General features: G+C 42.5%; 1 protein-coding gene across 1 annotated transcript in view; it reads right to left on the bottom strand.

Annotated features, from left to right (window-relative positions):
- The window catches only part of STS (steroid sulfatase), a 153,667-nt gene extending 143,053 nt beyond the window's left edge, over positions 1 to 10,614 (bottom strand). The window contains exons 1-2 of the mRNA XM_054008226.1: positions 10,563 to 10,614; positions 9,578 to 9,675 (exon numbers count right to left, since the gene is read on the bottom strand). The gene's annotated coding sequence lies outside the window, so the exon portion shown is untranslated. The remainder of the gene's footprint in view (positions 1 to 9,577; positions 9,676 to 10,562) is intronic.
- Between the last annotated feature and the right edge of the window lie 1,972 nt (positions 10,615 to 12,586).

Here is a 12,586-nt window from a genome sequence, read left to right on the forward strand (position 1 = left end):
AACCTGGATCTCCCACATCCCACGCGAGTGCTCTAACCACTGGCCTAAAAAATAAGGTAAGCACCACAACCTCCTCCTTCTGTGGCTGTTTCATGTGAAGCAAGGCAGACACCAAACTCATTCCTGCAAAAAAGCTATTTAGGTGTCTTGGCTGGTTCCTATTCATGTATCTCTAGCAGAGATAGGTGCCTAAGTCCAGCTTTGAGGGAGGTGCCTATCACTCTGGCAGGGTCAGGGCTTACCACACACCCCTCTAATTGGCTTCTCCCCTTGGATAGCTTAAGCAGCTCAGTGTCATAAGTGGATGTGAACAGTCTGACCTAGTGGTCAGAGCAGGAGTCAAGCTGGGTCAAATACCAAGGGGTCAGAGTCCAAGACAAGCCAGAAGGCAAAACCAAGAGTCAGGAAAGGTTAGGTTACCAGGAGATCAGCAGTGGGAGCAGGTAGCACGGGGATGACAGGCCTAAGCTGAGAGAACTCAGCTGCATGGACACCTTCCTGTGCTTGTGCTTGGTTTAAATAGAAGTTGTGAACCAATCTGGACCCCCAGAGTTCTGCCAATCTGATCCCAGGACTGAAGTCCTCTCTGTCAGCTTCTATTCTGACACCTGTTATCAAGTCATTGGGTGCCAGGTTGGAACTTGCTAGCTAGGGTTGCCAATTTTGGTTGGACGTATTCCTGGAGGTTTCCTCACATGACATAATCTTTAATTAAAGATTAATCTTTAATTCTTGGAAACTCCAGGACAATCCTGCGGGGTTGGCAACCTTATTGCTAGCCCCTGAGAGCACTGTGGACCAGCCTTCAAGGACTTGATGTTCCCACTTAGCATGCTGATTTTTGTGTATTGTACTCTGAGGTGCCTCTCTCTTCCCATTCCCTGTACAGGGATCCTAGGCACCTAACTCAGGCAGTATGGATAGCAGTGGTGTTCCTGTGATTTTTCTAGGTGCCTAAAAGTTAGATACTGTGATGCTCATTGCAATGCTCAAGTCCCTTTGTGGATATGGGCCCAGAACCCAACTTTTCTGGAGCAAGGGAAGAGCAGGAAGGGAAGAGTGCCTCTGTGAGGAATGATTCCTTCCCTGCACTGTTCCTGGAGTTAACATCAAAATCAAAATGTAATCTTTTATTTTTTTTAAATAGGTTAGTTTATGCTATTAACATTTAAAGAACTATGGAAACCATCCTACAAACCATTATCCACATGTGTAAAGTATCGGGGGTAGCCGTGTTAGTCTGTATCTACAAAAACAACCTTATTGTCTCTATGCATCCGAAGAAGTGAGGTTTTTACTCACGAAAGCTTATGCCCAAATAAATCTGTTAGTCTTTAAGGTGCCACCAGACTCCTTGTTGCACATGTGTAAAGTTACTCGTGTTGCATCAGGACTGAGCCCATAAATAGCACATAAAACCATGAAGAATCTTGAAATTCAGACATGAGTAATGGAAACTATGTTTGGAAACGGATGGTCGTGACCTTACACTATGGAGAACATCCAAACAGGAAGGAAATATAGTATTTTACATACACCTCTACCTCGATATAACGCTGTCCCCAGGAGCCAAAAAATCTTACAGCGTTATAGGTGAAACCGCGTTATACTGAACTTGCTTTGATCCACCGGAGCGTGCAGCCCCAGCCCCACCCCCGGAGCACTGCTTTACTGCGTTATATCCGAATTCATCTTATATCGGGCCGTGTTATATCGGGGTAGAGGTGTACCTTGAAAAAAACATATGCACACAGAAAAAAAGACTGAAGAACTACACAGTGCTTATATAGAGAAGGTTGCTTGTAAAACAAATCATAGTAAAGGAGAAAAATATCCTGAAGGTGTGCCAGGAGAGGGGCAAAAGCATTAAAAAAACAAAACCAGGAATGTCTGGCTATTAACTGGAAAAACACTATTACTGGTTTTAAAAACGCTAAACATATTTTAGAAAAAAATAAGCTTCAGTAAATGCACAGTAGGAACCATTGAGTTACTCCCTTTAACATCAAGGAAAGGAATGAATTATGAATATGTTTAACCAGGCAAAACATTTGAGGAACACAACTGAAACATAATAGGATTACACAAAAACAAAGTATTAAAAAGAATGATCTCTGAAATAGCAATGCATTCTGCAAGTTAAAAAAAAAAAAATCTGCTGAAGATACAAGAGGAGGCCAAATATGTTCTACAGAACCTGACAGAAATAAGTCTTGAATAAATAGTGTAGACACAAGGCTCTTTAGTTAGAACAATACAGAAAAACTGAAAGCCAAGCCATGATGTGTTAGGTGTTTTTTGTGGCACTTATAGGTAGAAATCCAGCTGCTTGTGTCTGTCTTTTAGGAAGTTAGGTGGAGAATGTAGGAAATCTTTAAATTCCTGAGTGGTTTCAGAGTAGCAGCCGTGTTAGTCTGTATCCGCAAAAAGAAGAACAGGAGTACTTGTGGCACCTTAGAGTAACAAATTTGTGCCACAAGTACTCCTGTTCTTCTTTTTTAAATTCCTGAGGAGTGTTAAGAAACTGTCCTCCCTTAATATATAAAGGTTAACTTAATAGGGTCCCACACAGCAGAACGAGCCTCATTTTTCATTAGATGATCATTATATTTATTTCACTTCCTTTCCTTCTGAATGTTTCTATACCAAAGCCTAGGCATTAAAAAAAAAAAAAAAAAAAAAAAAAAAGCTGACTGTTCTGAAAAGACACCTTTTCCATTGTCCTGCTTTCCCTTAGTATTACTTTATTTTTTTTCTGGAAGCTGAGCAGTTTCTCAATAATTGCTCTTGGGGTCTCATTATCTGGACTGAAGTACTCTGTGGGTGTGTTAGAATTCAACAACTAGGGAATTTTTATCTTTTTTCAAAATATCCTTAAATGAGTTTTGGACAAAGGAAATTATATTTTCACCTTCCTTCTGTGTCCTCGGGGACATCAGATATGTTCAAGAGAGTACTCCTATTTTCTAAGTCTTCAGATTTATCAAGGAGAAAGTCCACATCCCTGTACAGGTTTTACTTACAATTTCTAGCACTATTACTCCCATGCTGTTCAGCTTCTGACATCCTTTTATCTTTTCTAAAACACCTAGCATTAATTGTGGATGGGGCTCTTCTTATGCAGCTGTGTGCCACTTCTATGTAACTCCTGTTGTATGATGGCCTTTAATCTCCTTAACCAGTACTTCTGTATCTGCCCTGGTCCCCACTGCTAAAAAAGGTGTTTTTTTTTTAAACCTGGGAGTAACTAACATGCATGAGCTATCTTGAGGTAAAAAAACAGAGAAGACTAGGCACCCACTTTCACTGTGAGGTAAACCATGAGGAAAACTGCCATATAATTAGAACCCTGACAAATTCATGATCCATTTTGGTCAATTTCACAGAATAGGATTTTAAAAATCATAAATTTAACAATTTTTGCTATTTAAATCTGAAATTTCATGGTGTTGGAACTGTAGGGGTCCTAAATCAAAAAGGAGTTGTGGCAGGGGTCGCAAGGTTATTGTAGAGGAAGTTCCGGTACTGCTACTCTTACTTCTGCAGTGCTGCTGGCAGTGGTGCTGCCTTCAGAGCTGGGCAGCTGGAGAGTGTCAGCTGCTGACTGGGAGCCCCCTAAAATAACTTTGTGACCCCCCTACAACTCCCTTTTGGGTCAGGACCCCCAATTTGAGAAATGCTCATCTCCTCCATGAGATCTTTATAGTATAGGGTAAAAGCACACAAAAGACCAGATAGTGGGAGATCAGATTTCATGGCTGTGAATTTGGTAGGGCTCTATCTATAACCCCTCTAGGTTGATGTTGGCATGTTTACCGTGCAGTAAAGCTAAAATGCCTAATCTTAACTGTGTTTTCATTTCAGCATAGCTCAGATGTATTAGTTATTCCAGGATAAAATATAAACCTTTTTTGGCAGTCAGGAAAAGTCCTCTGTCTCCATTTGCATGTCAGCAAGTGCAGGGGTGATCACAGAATCATTGAAATGTAGGACTGGAAGGGACCTCAAGAGGTCATCAAGTCCAGCGCGCTGAGCTAAGGTAGGACTAATAAACCTAGATCAGCACAGACAGGTGTTTGTTCAACCTGTTCTTAAAAACCTCCAATGAATGGGATTCCACAATTTCTCTTGTAACTCTATTCCAGACTTTAAATAACCTTATAGTTAGCAAGTTTTTTCCTAATATCTAATCTAAATCTCCGTGCTGTAGATTAAGCCTATTCTTCTCCTACCTTCAATGGACATGAAGAAAAGGTGATCCCCCGTTCTCTTTATAGCAGCCCATAACATATTTTAAGAGTATTATTTGATCCCCCCTCAGTATTCTTTTCTCAAGACAAAACATCCCCAGTATTTTAAACCTTTCCTCATAGATCAGGTTTTCAAACCTTTCAGTATTTTGTTCCTTTCCACTTGACTCTCTCCAATTTGTTCACATTTTTCCTAAAGTGTGGCTCTCAGAACTGAACACAGACCTCCAGCTCAGTGGTTCTCAACCTTTCCAGATTACTGTACCCCTTTCAGAAGTCTGATTTGTCTTGCAAACCCCCAAGTTTATACCTCACTTAAAATTATTGAATACAAAATCAGACATAAAAATACAAAAGTGTCACAGCACACTATTACTGAAAAATGGCTTCCTTTCTGATTTTACCATGTAATTACAAAATAAATCAATTGGAATATAAATATTGTACTTAAATTTCAATGTATAGTATATAGAGCACAATAAACCATTGTCTGTATGAAATTTTAGTTTGTACTGACTTCACTGGTACTTTTTATGTAGCCTGTTGTACAACTAGGCAAATATCTGGGTGAGTTGATGTACCCCTTGGAAGACCTCTGTGTACCCCACTGGGCATGCGTACCCTTGGTTGAGAACCACTGCTCTAGTTGAGGCCTCACCTGTGCTGAGTAGAGGAGGGCAATAACGTTCTGTGTCTTACATACGACACTCCTGTTAATACATCCCAGAATCATTAGCCTCTTTCGTAACTGCATCAAAGTGTTGACTCGTATTCAATTTGTGATCCACTATAACCCCTAGATCCTTTTCAGTAGTACTACCACCTAGCCATCTATTCCCCATTTGGTAGTTGTGCATTTGATTTTTCCTTCCAAAGTGAAGTATCTTGCACTTGTCTTTATTGAATTTCATCTTGTTGACTTCAGATCAATTCTCCAATTTGTCAAGGTTATTTTGAATTCTAATCCTGTCCTCCAAAGTGCTTTCAACCCCTCCCACCTTGATGTAATCTGCAAATTTTATAAGCATACACCGGCACAATAAGAGGAAGAAAAAACTTTCCATTTTACTGACTTTTTCCCATGTTTAATAAAACAGAATTCCTTAATAGTGGGGATTCATTAGGTAGTTTCTATTAGTCATGATATTTACTTTTTTAGATTGTGTGTATGTGTGTGTGTGTGGAGGGGGGGGATTACTGCAGCAATAATGGTTTGACTGGCTTAGTTAATGGAGTTTTGCTAATATCTTAAAAAGGATTCAGGCAGTTTGTGTCTACGGTGCAGCTTGCATCCTGCTAACACTTCGCCAATAATAGAGCTGTATGGAACATATTTTTAAGACAGTATTTTTTTGTTTGTTTATGCCATAATTTTGAAAAAATTATAAACTTTCAACCTGGTTAGGCCACTACTTTTACTGATTCTTCAATAATGTTTATGAGATGGGCCTTTGATTCTCCTTAATGAATCATTATACAGCAGCACATGTCATTCTACGTGGTCAGAATGACCCCACAAATTCCTTTCCTTCTCTTGTCTCAGTTTGACTTGGCCCAAAATGTGCTATGAGTATGTGCCCAGTGACCATGCCCCATTTGCAAGTGATGGACTGTTCTGTCTGGTTTGTGCATGTTAAACAGCTGGCCCAAATAGGCAATGCAGGGGAGCTTGTTTGGGTTGGTGGCAGTTGCCATGGACATAATCTGAGGAATAACATATTTGAGCCTTTACAATTATGTCCAGGTGCATCCAGGTGCTATGGATGGATATTGGCCTTCTCCCTCGACTATGGTTCCCCTCATCCCATCTTTTCATAAGTCTAAATGCTCTATTATGTCTTCCACTGTCTGCCTCACATCTTCCCCCCCTCTCCTCTGGCTTTGGACATGGTCATTAGGAAAGTATTAACTGCCTAGTTTTTCTCATTTATGATGCTCTTTGGGACACACCGCGTTTTATATGCTGACACAAGTTTGCCCTCCCTCCCAAATTTTTCAGAAATGATGTCCCTTGGTGCAACCCTGTGAAAATTCCATGGTGGGTACATATTTCTGGGCACACCCATCTAGGCAGAGCCAATTCACTAGCTATTTTTCTGCACTCTTTGAAAATGCTCTAGAGGCACTTTGTGCCTGATTTCAGGGGCACAAACTCCCAATTTAGATATACAAAGCTTTTGAAAATATAGCCCTAAATGTATAAAACTTTGAAAAAGGGAACAGGGAAGGTTAACTTAACAGAAGAGATAGTTGGCGGTAATTTATATAACTAAATGCTGAGTTTTAAATCTTTAATATTGCCAGCCCCAATCACTCAATCACGAGTCAGGCCCACAAAATCACAAGATTTTTTAAAAATAGTATTTTTGGTGTCTTTTTAATTGTCATCTAGGATTTGAACATTTAGTGTTCATGTTTTTTCCAGCCTTTTTCTGCAACCATTTGTGCTAGAGTCTTACTAGAAAGAAAGAAAGAAAAAAAGAAAAAAAAGAAAAAGTTGAGATGAGGAAATAATTTGAATATATGAGACAAAGAGCTGAGCTAATAAGTAAAACATCAAATACCAGGAGACTCATGATAAAGTTGTGAGAGGTTTTTTTCTCCTTTTGACTGAAGCACAAGTATTAACAACAGTATGTTTTACTGTTGCCTCAACAAGATGGTTTTTCTCATCCCCACTCTCCTTTCAAGTTCTTTACTGACTGGCCCGGCCACAACCCATTTCAGAGATCAAATTGCTTGATTTCTTTGTCCCCTAAGGTGAAGGGTAAAGATGGAATCTCTCTCTGTTCCTTATATCCCCAAGGGGAATGTCTTTGGCTTTGTCTACACTTGCAAGTTAGAGTGCATTAAATCAGCCCCAGGTGCCCTAACTCCTGAGGTGTCCACACTGGCAAGACACGAGTGCCTGGACTCTGCAGCTGGAGCGCCCCTGGCAATCCACCTCCATGAGAAGCATAAAGCTTGCTGCACCCTGGCTGAAACGCCAGGGCGTCAGTGTGGACGATGTGTTGCATTACTGCACTGTGCCTCCAGAAACGTCCCATAATCCCTCAAAGTCAAGTGGCCACTTTTCTCACTGTTTTGAACTCGGCTGAAGACATGCGGCTATCCCCTTTCAAACCTCCATTTCTGACAGCCGGCATGCTTATCTGCTCTGGGACAAAGCAAACCTTTACTGTGGAATGTGCTGTGTTTGTGCGTGTGTGTGTGTGTGAGAGAGAGAGGCGGGGGTGGGAGCTGATATCAGGGTTTCCCCTTCCCTCTGCCACTGTCTGAACTTACAGGACAGCATGCTGACATACTCTCAGCCCCCCAAAACACAGTCTCTCCCCCCACATAAACACAAACTCCTTGTCACACTCCACCCACCCCATCTCTTCCCACCCCTCCCCCGATTTGAAAAGCACCCTGCAGCCACTTGCACACTGGGATAGCTACCACAATGCACTGCTCTCTGTGGCATTGCAAGAGCTGCTAATGTGGCCACGCTACTGCGCTTGCAGCTGACAGTGTAAACACACGGCATCGTTTTCCCTGCTGCAATCTCTGAGAGCTGGTTTAACTCAAAGCGCTCTACATCTGCCAGGGCCAGCTCCAGGCACCAACAAAGGAAGCACCAACAAAGGAAGCAGGTGCCTGGGGTGGCCAATAGAAAGGGGTGGCAATCTGTCCGTTGTTGGGGCGGCACGTCTGGGTCTGTGGTGGCAATTCGGCGGCGGATCCTTCAGTGCCTTGCTTCCTCTTCGGCGGCACTTCGGCTCAATCGCTCTGCTTCAATCAGGTTTTTTCTTTTTTTTTTCTTCGCCGCTTGGGGCGGCAAAAAAGCTGGAGCCGGCCCTGACATCTGCAAGTGTAGCCATGACCTTTGTCTTACAAGTCAGGAATGTCTCCTGGGGATTCAGGCTCCTGTGTCTCTCTGGGGTGCAGGAGCCATGTTAATTCTCTGTCTTTCGAATTCAGGATCAGATAACCCCTGCAGGTTTAACTTGATGGCCTTGTTTACTGTTAACACGTAAATTGAGGTAAACCCACATTTGTTTATCTAGGACAGACCTGTTTATCACCTTTACCTGGGCAAGGCTGTCTGGCCTTAAGTGTGTTTTAGTAACATCATACAGAGGGAATTCATAACTTCACATATTATTAGCTTTCATGTGATATCTCACAAGGCATAGTTTGCACAAATATTATTGCAATAGTGTGTAAGGGGTGAGTACAGGGGTACTGAAGGGCATACTTTCCATTGCTGCTCTTCTACCCACACCCAGTTCTCTGTCTCAATTATTTCCATTAATGGATATTCCCCACAATACATGACCTTAACTTTCATTAGCCTCAGTAAACCTGAGGGCATATGGGATTATTGAAGAAAGAGTCTAACTTTACTAATTTATGTAATTGTATGTATGTATGTATGTATGTAATTTAAATAATTAAATTTCTCAGTCTCATGTATTTCCTCCATTGAACCAATGGGCTTGCATTAGCTTACATTATACAATATGGAGATATCCTATCTCCTAGAACTGGAAGGGACCTTGAAAGGTCATCGAGTCCAGCCCCCTGCCTTCACTAGCAGGACCAAGTACTGATTTTTGCCCCAGATCCCCAAGTGGCCCCCTCAAGGATTGAACTCACAACCCTGGGTTTAGCAGGCCAATGCTCAAACCACTGAGCTATCCCTCCCCCCCAATATAACCCACTCACTCAGAGTCAGCAAAGCTACTTTAAAACCAGAGGTTTGTTAAAGAGCTTATTTTACAACTCTTTAGCAGCCCAGCAGCTTTTGAGTCTTTAAACAGAATTTCTAATCAAAATTACACATTCTTTTAATATCACTTTTTTGAACACACAAGGATTTAAGTGGGGAGGGAAAAAATCACACTGCAGCACAGCAGGGAAACAGTGTAACTCATGGTCTCACCACTTTCTCACTGGTTCCTACTGCTTTCCGAAACCAGACAACGTTTTATGTTCTTTTTAACCCATTCTAGGCAGGAAACTTAATAGCATATTACAGTACTGTACTAACGCAGTGCATTCTCATGTTACAACCTTAGTTTGTCATTATGGTTGCCAGATTATCTTTTGTAGATTTGGCTTATCAGAGTCTTTCACCAACCACCTTCCTTTTTTTGTTATAAAATATAAACTGCTTCACTTTACTGAGGAAAATAAGACATTTTGGTACATTATTATTATTAATTTATCAAGTGCCAAAAATGTGCTTACGGCTGCATAAGACAGAAAAATATAGCAGTCCCTTGTTCCAAAGATCTTACAGTATAAGTACATAGGAGAGACATTTGAAAAAGATACTTTACCTCTCGTCAGGCTGTTTCACTTTCTGCCTCCAGATTTCAAACAAGCTGGCTGCATGCACTTATCACCACTATATGGGTGGAAAGTCCACTCCCATTAACTGTAGGAATGACAGAGGGGGGAAGGAAAAGGCACCATTTGTTCTTGGCATACAGCCCCTACAGATAAAACCATGTAAAAAAGACTACAATATCTTTCTTCAAAATCTCTCTCTCTCTCTCTATATATATATACACATAAGTAATATTATACATAAAGAAACAAAGGCAAACAAATTTTCATAGTCCATGCGTATGCAAAGATAAGCTTAAGAGAAATAATGTAGTTTAAACCTTCCAATTGTACTGGATCAACTACTGTAGGACTTTCGATTCTAATTAATTAGAAACACACTGTAGGAAACAGGGAAGGAGAGAATCATAGATGCAATTTAATGTTCATCCTATTGTGAGTATGGTAAAATACTCCTACCGAACATCTACATAGTAACTTCTATCAAGGGATATTAAAGCCCTTTGCAAGTATTAATTTAGCTTCACAAAATGCTTGTGAGGTACATATTATTCTTCTCATATTGTATATAAGGAAACTATGTAAGAGAGAGAGAGACAAGTTGAAAGACATGTCAGAGAGCTGATGCCAAAGTGAATAGCTCCCATTCCTGTGCTCTAACTACAAAATCACACCCTTTCTCCAGGGCCAATAATTAAGGATTCCATGACTTTCCAGGATCTCCATGACTTCTGCAGCGGCCAGTGCGGCTACCCCAGGGCTGGCCGAGCAGCTGGGGCAGTCCCAAGGTCAACTGCTGCTTGGGCAGCCCCAGGCACCGCTGGAGCAGCGGCGGTCCTGGGCACTGTCCCGGAGCAGCAGTCCTCGAGCAGCAGTGGTACTCCGGGCCCAAAGAAGGTGTTCATGTGAGTGCAGGGTAAATCCTCCCACAGAGAGGTGATTTCAGTCTGTGTCTGCAGCTGGGTGTGGCCTTACCTGTGTGTGTGTGTGCTAGAGAAGGCTTGAGGGCCTGGCACAGCAAGGACAGGGTGAGGAAGCCCAGGCTGGTGGAACAAAAGTGAAGTGGAACCCCAGCACATCAGGTGGCATCCTGGACGGGGGGGGAGGGGTCTAACCTGTCACAGCATACTTGTAGTGTGACACCTACCAAACAATTGAGATTTCAATTGCCAGCCTTCACGTTTTACTGTGTTTATTTTAAGTGTTTAAATACACATGAAAACACCTCTTCTGCCATTCATTCACTAGCTCTGCAATGAACCTTTCAGATTTGTAAAACTATATCCCTTTCCAATGTCTTACATCTTGTTGAAAAACATCAACAAAGTCTTCAAGTTTTTTAAAAATATTTTGTAAAAAATATCCACATTTTTTATTTATATATATATCTCGAAATTTTTCATCCACCTCTTCTCACCATAAGTGAAAATTCTTAGTAGTAATGTCTTCTGGCAGCCACTGAGAGCTGCTGCTTTGTACAGCCATAACAAGCAGTACATTAGGCGCAGCAGAAGCTTTCATAAGGAGAGAAAAGAGGTGATTTGATATTTTCCTACCTTTCTGAAGTGCACATACTGTTCTCTGATGCACACAGTAGTAAAGGGATCTGAGATTGTCTGGGTATACAATAGTCTGACTAAAACTGCAATATAGACCCAACCTAATTGAAATGACAAGATTGCTAAATTAGTCTGAAATAGTGTTGCCAACTGTCTAATCGCACAAACCCAAACAACTTTGCCTCACCCTCTGCCCCGCCCTTTCCCCAAGGCCCTGCCCCCATTCACTCAAGCCCCCCTCCCTCCGTTGCTTGCTCTCCCACACCCTCACTGGGCTGGGGTAAGCAGTTGAGGTGTGGAAGGGGGTGTGGGCTCTGGGCTGGGGCCGAGGGGTTCGGAATGTCCGGGCTGAGCCTGGGGCAGAGGTGGGGTGCAGGAGGGGGTGTGGGCTCTGGGAGGGAGTGTGGGTGCAGGGTGTGGGCTCTGGGCTGGGGCAGAGGGTTGGGATGCAAGAAGGGGTGAAGGGGATGTCACTTACCTTGGGAGGCTCTCGAAAGCGACCAGCACATCCCTCTGGCAGCAGCTCCTAGGCAGTGGGTCAGGGGGCAGTCTCCACATGCTGTCCCTGCCCATGGGCACCGCCTCCGTAGCTCCCATTGGTCACAGTTCCTGGCCAATGGGAGCTGCGTAGTCAGCATTGTGGGTGGTGGCAGTGCGCGGAGAATCCCTGCCCCTGCCCCCCCCCCACCAAGGGCCACAGGGACATGCCGGCCGCTTCCGAGAGCAGCGTGGGGCCAGGGCAGGCAGCGAGCCTGCCTTAGTTCTGCTGCGTCACTGGACTTTTAGCGCCTAAAATCTCCTGGTTTGCCTGCAGTAGCCTCCAAAAGATAGAGCCTGATTCCAGGAGACTCCCAGTGAAACTGGGAGGGTTGGCAACCCTAGTCTGAAAATTCGTAATGGTTCAATCTGGAATCACAACAACAAAGCTATGTAAACAGACTTTATTTTGACCAAAATGGTATGCAAAAGATTTAGAGGTTTCTGTTGACGTGATACATGCTAAGTGACAGAAGAGGAAAAACAAGCTGTCTACTAACTGAGTATTGGAAGAACTAGAACATAAAATGGAAATGGTATTGTTCTTAATGCTTATTGTATAACTTGTATTTGATTAGAAATCAATGGATTTTAAGGGATCTTTACACCTAAGGACCAAAGTGACTTAATATTAGAACTGAATGACTTCCCTGACACAGCAGGGCAGAGAACTGGGACTGGGATGCTAATAAGAGGGGAGAGGTTCTATTTGACTTATGCTGAAACATGGTCTCAGCCATGTTTTCTCTTGGTGCTGAAAACAGTTTTGTCTGTCCACACTAGCACTTAAACTATTTGCAGCTTCTGCTGTAAGCAACAGGTAATTTTCCTATTGGAGATGAGCCTAGTAAGAGAAACTGTAAGCCTGAAGGACACACACATATTATTACCTGACTTACTACC

This window comes from Malaclemys terrapin, chromosome 1, assembly GCF_027887155.1.
Source record: "Malaclemys terrapin pileata isolate rMalTer1 chromosome 1, rMalTer1.hap1, whole genome shotgun sequence".
NCBI classification, from domain to species: Eukaryota; Metazoa; Chordata; order Testudines; family Emydidae; genus Malaclemys; species Malaclemys terrapin.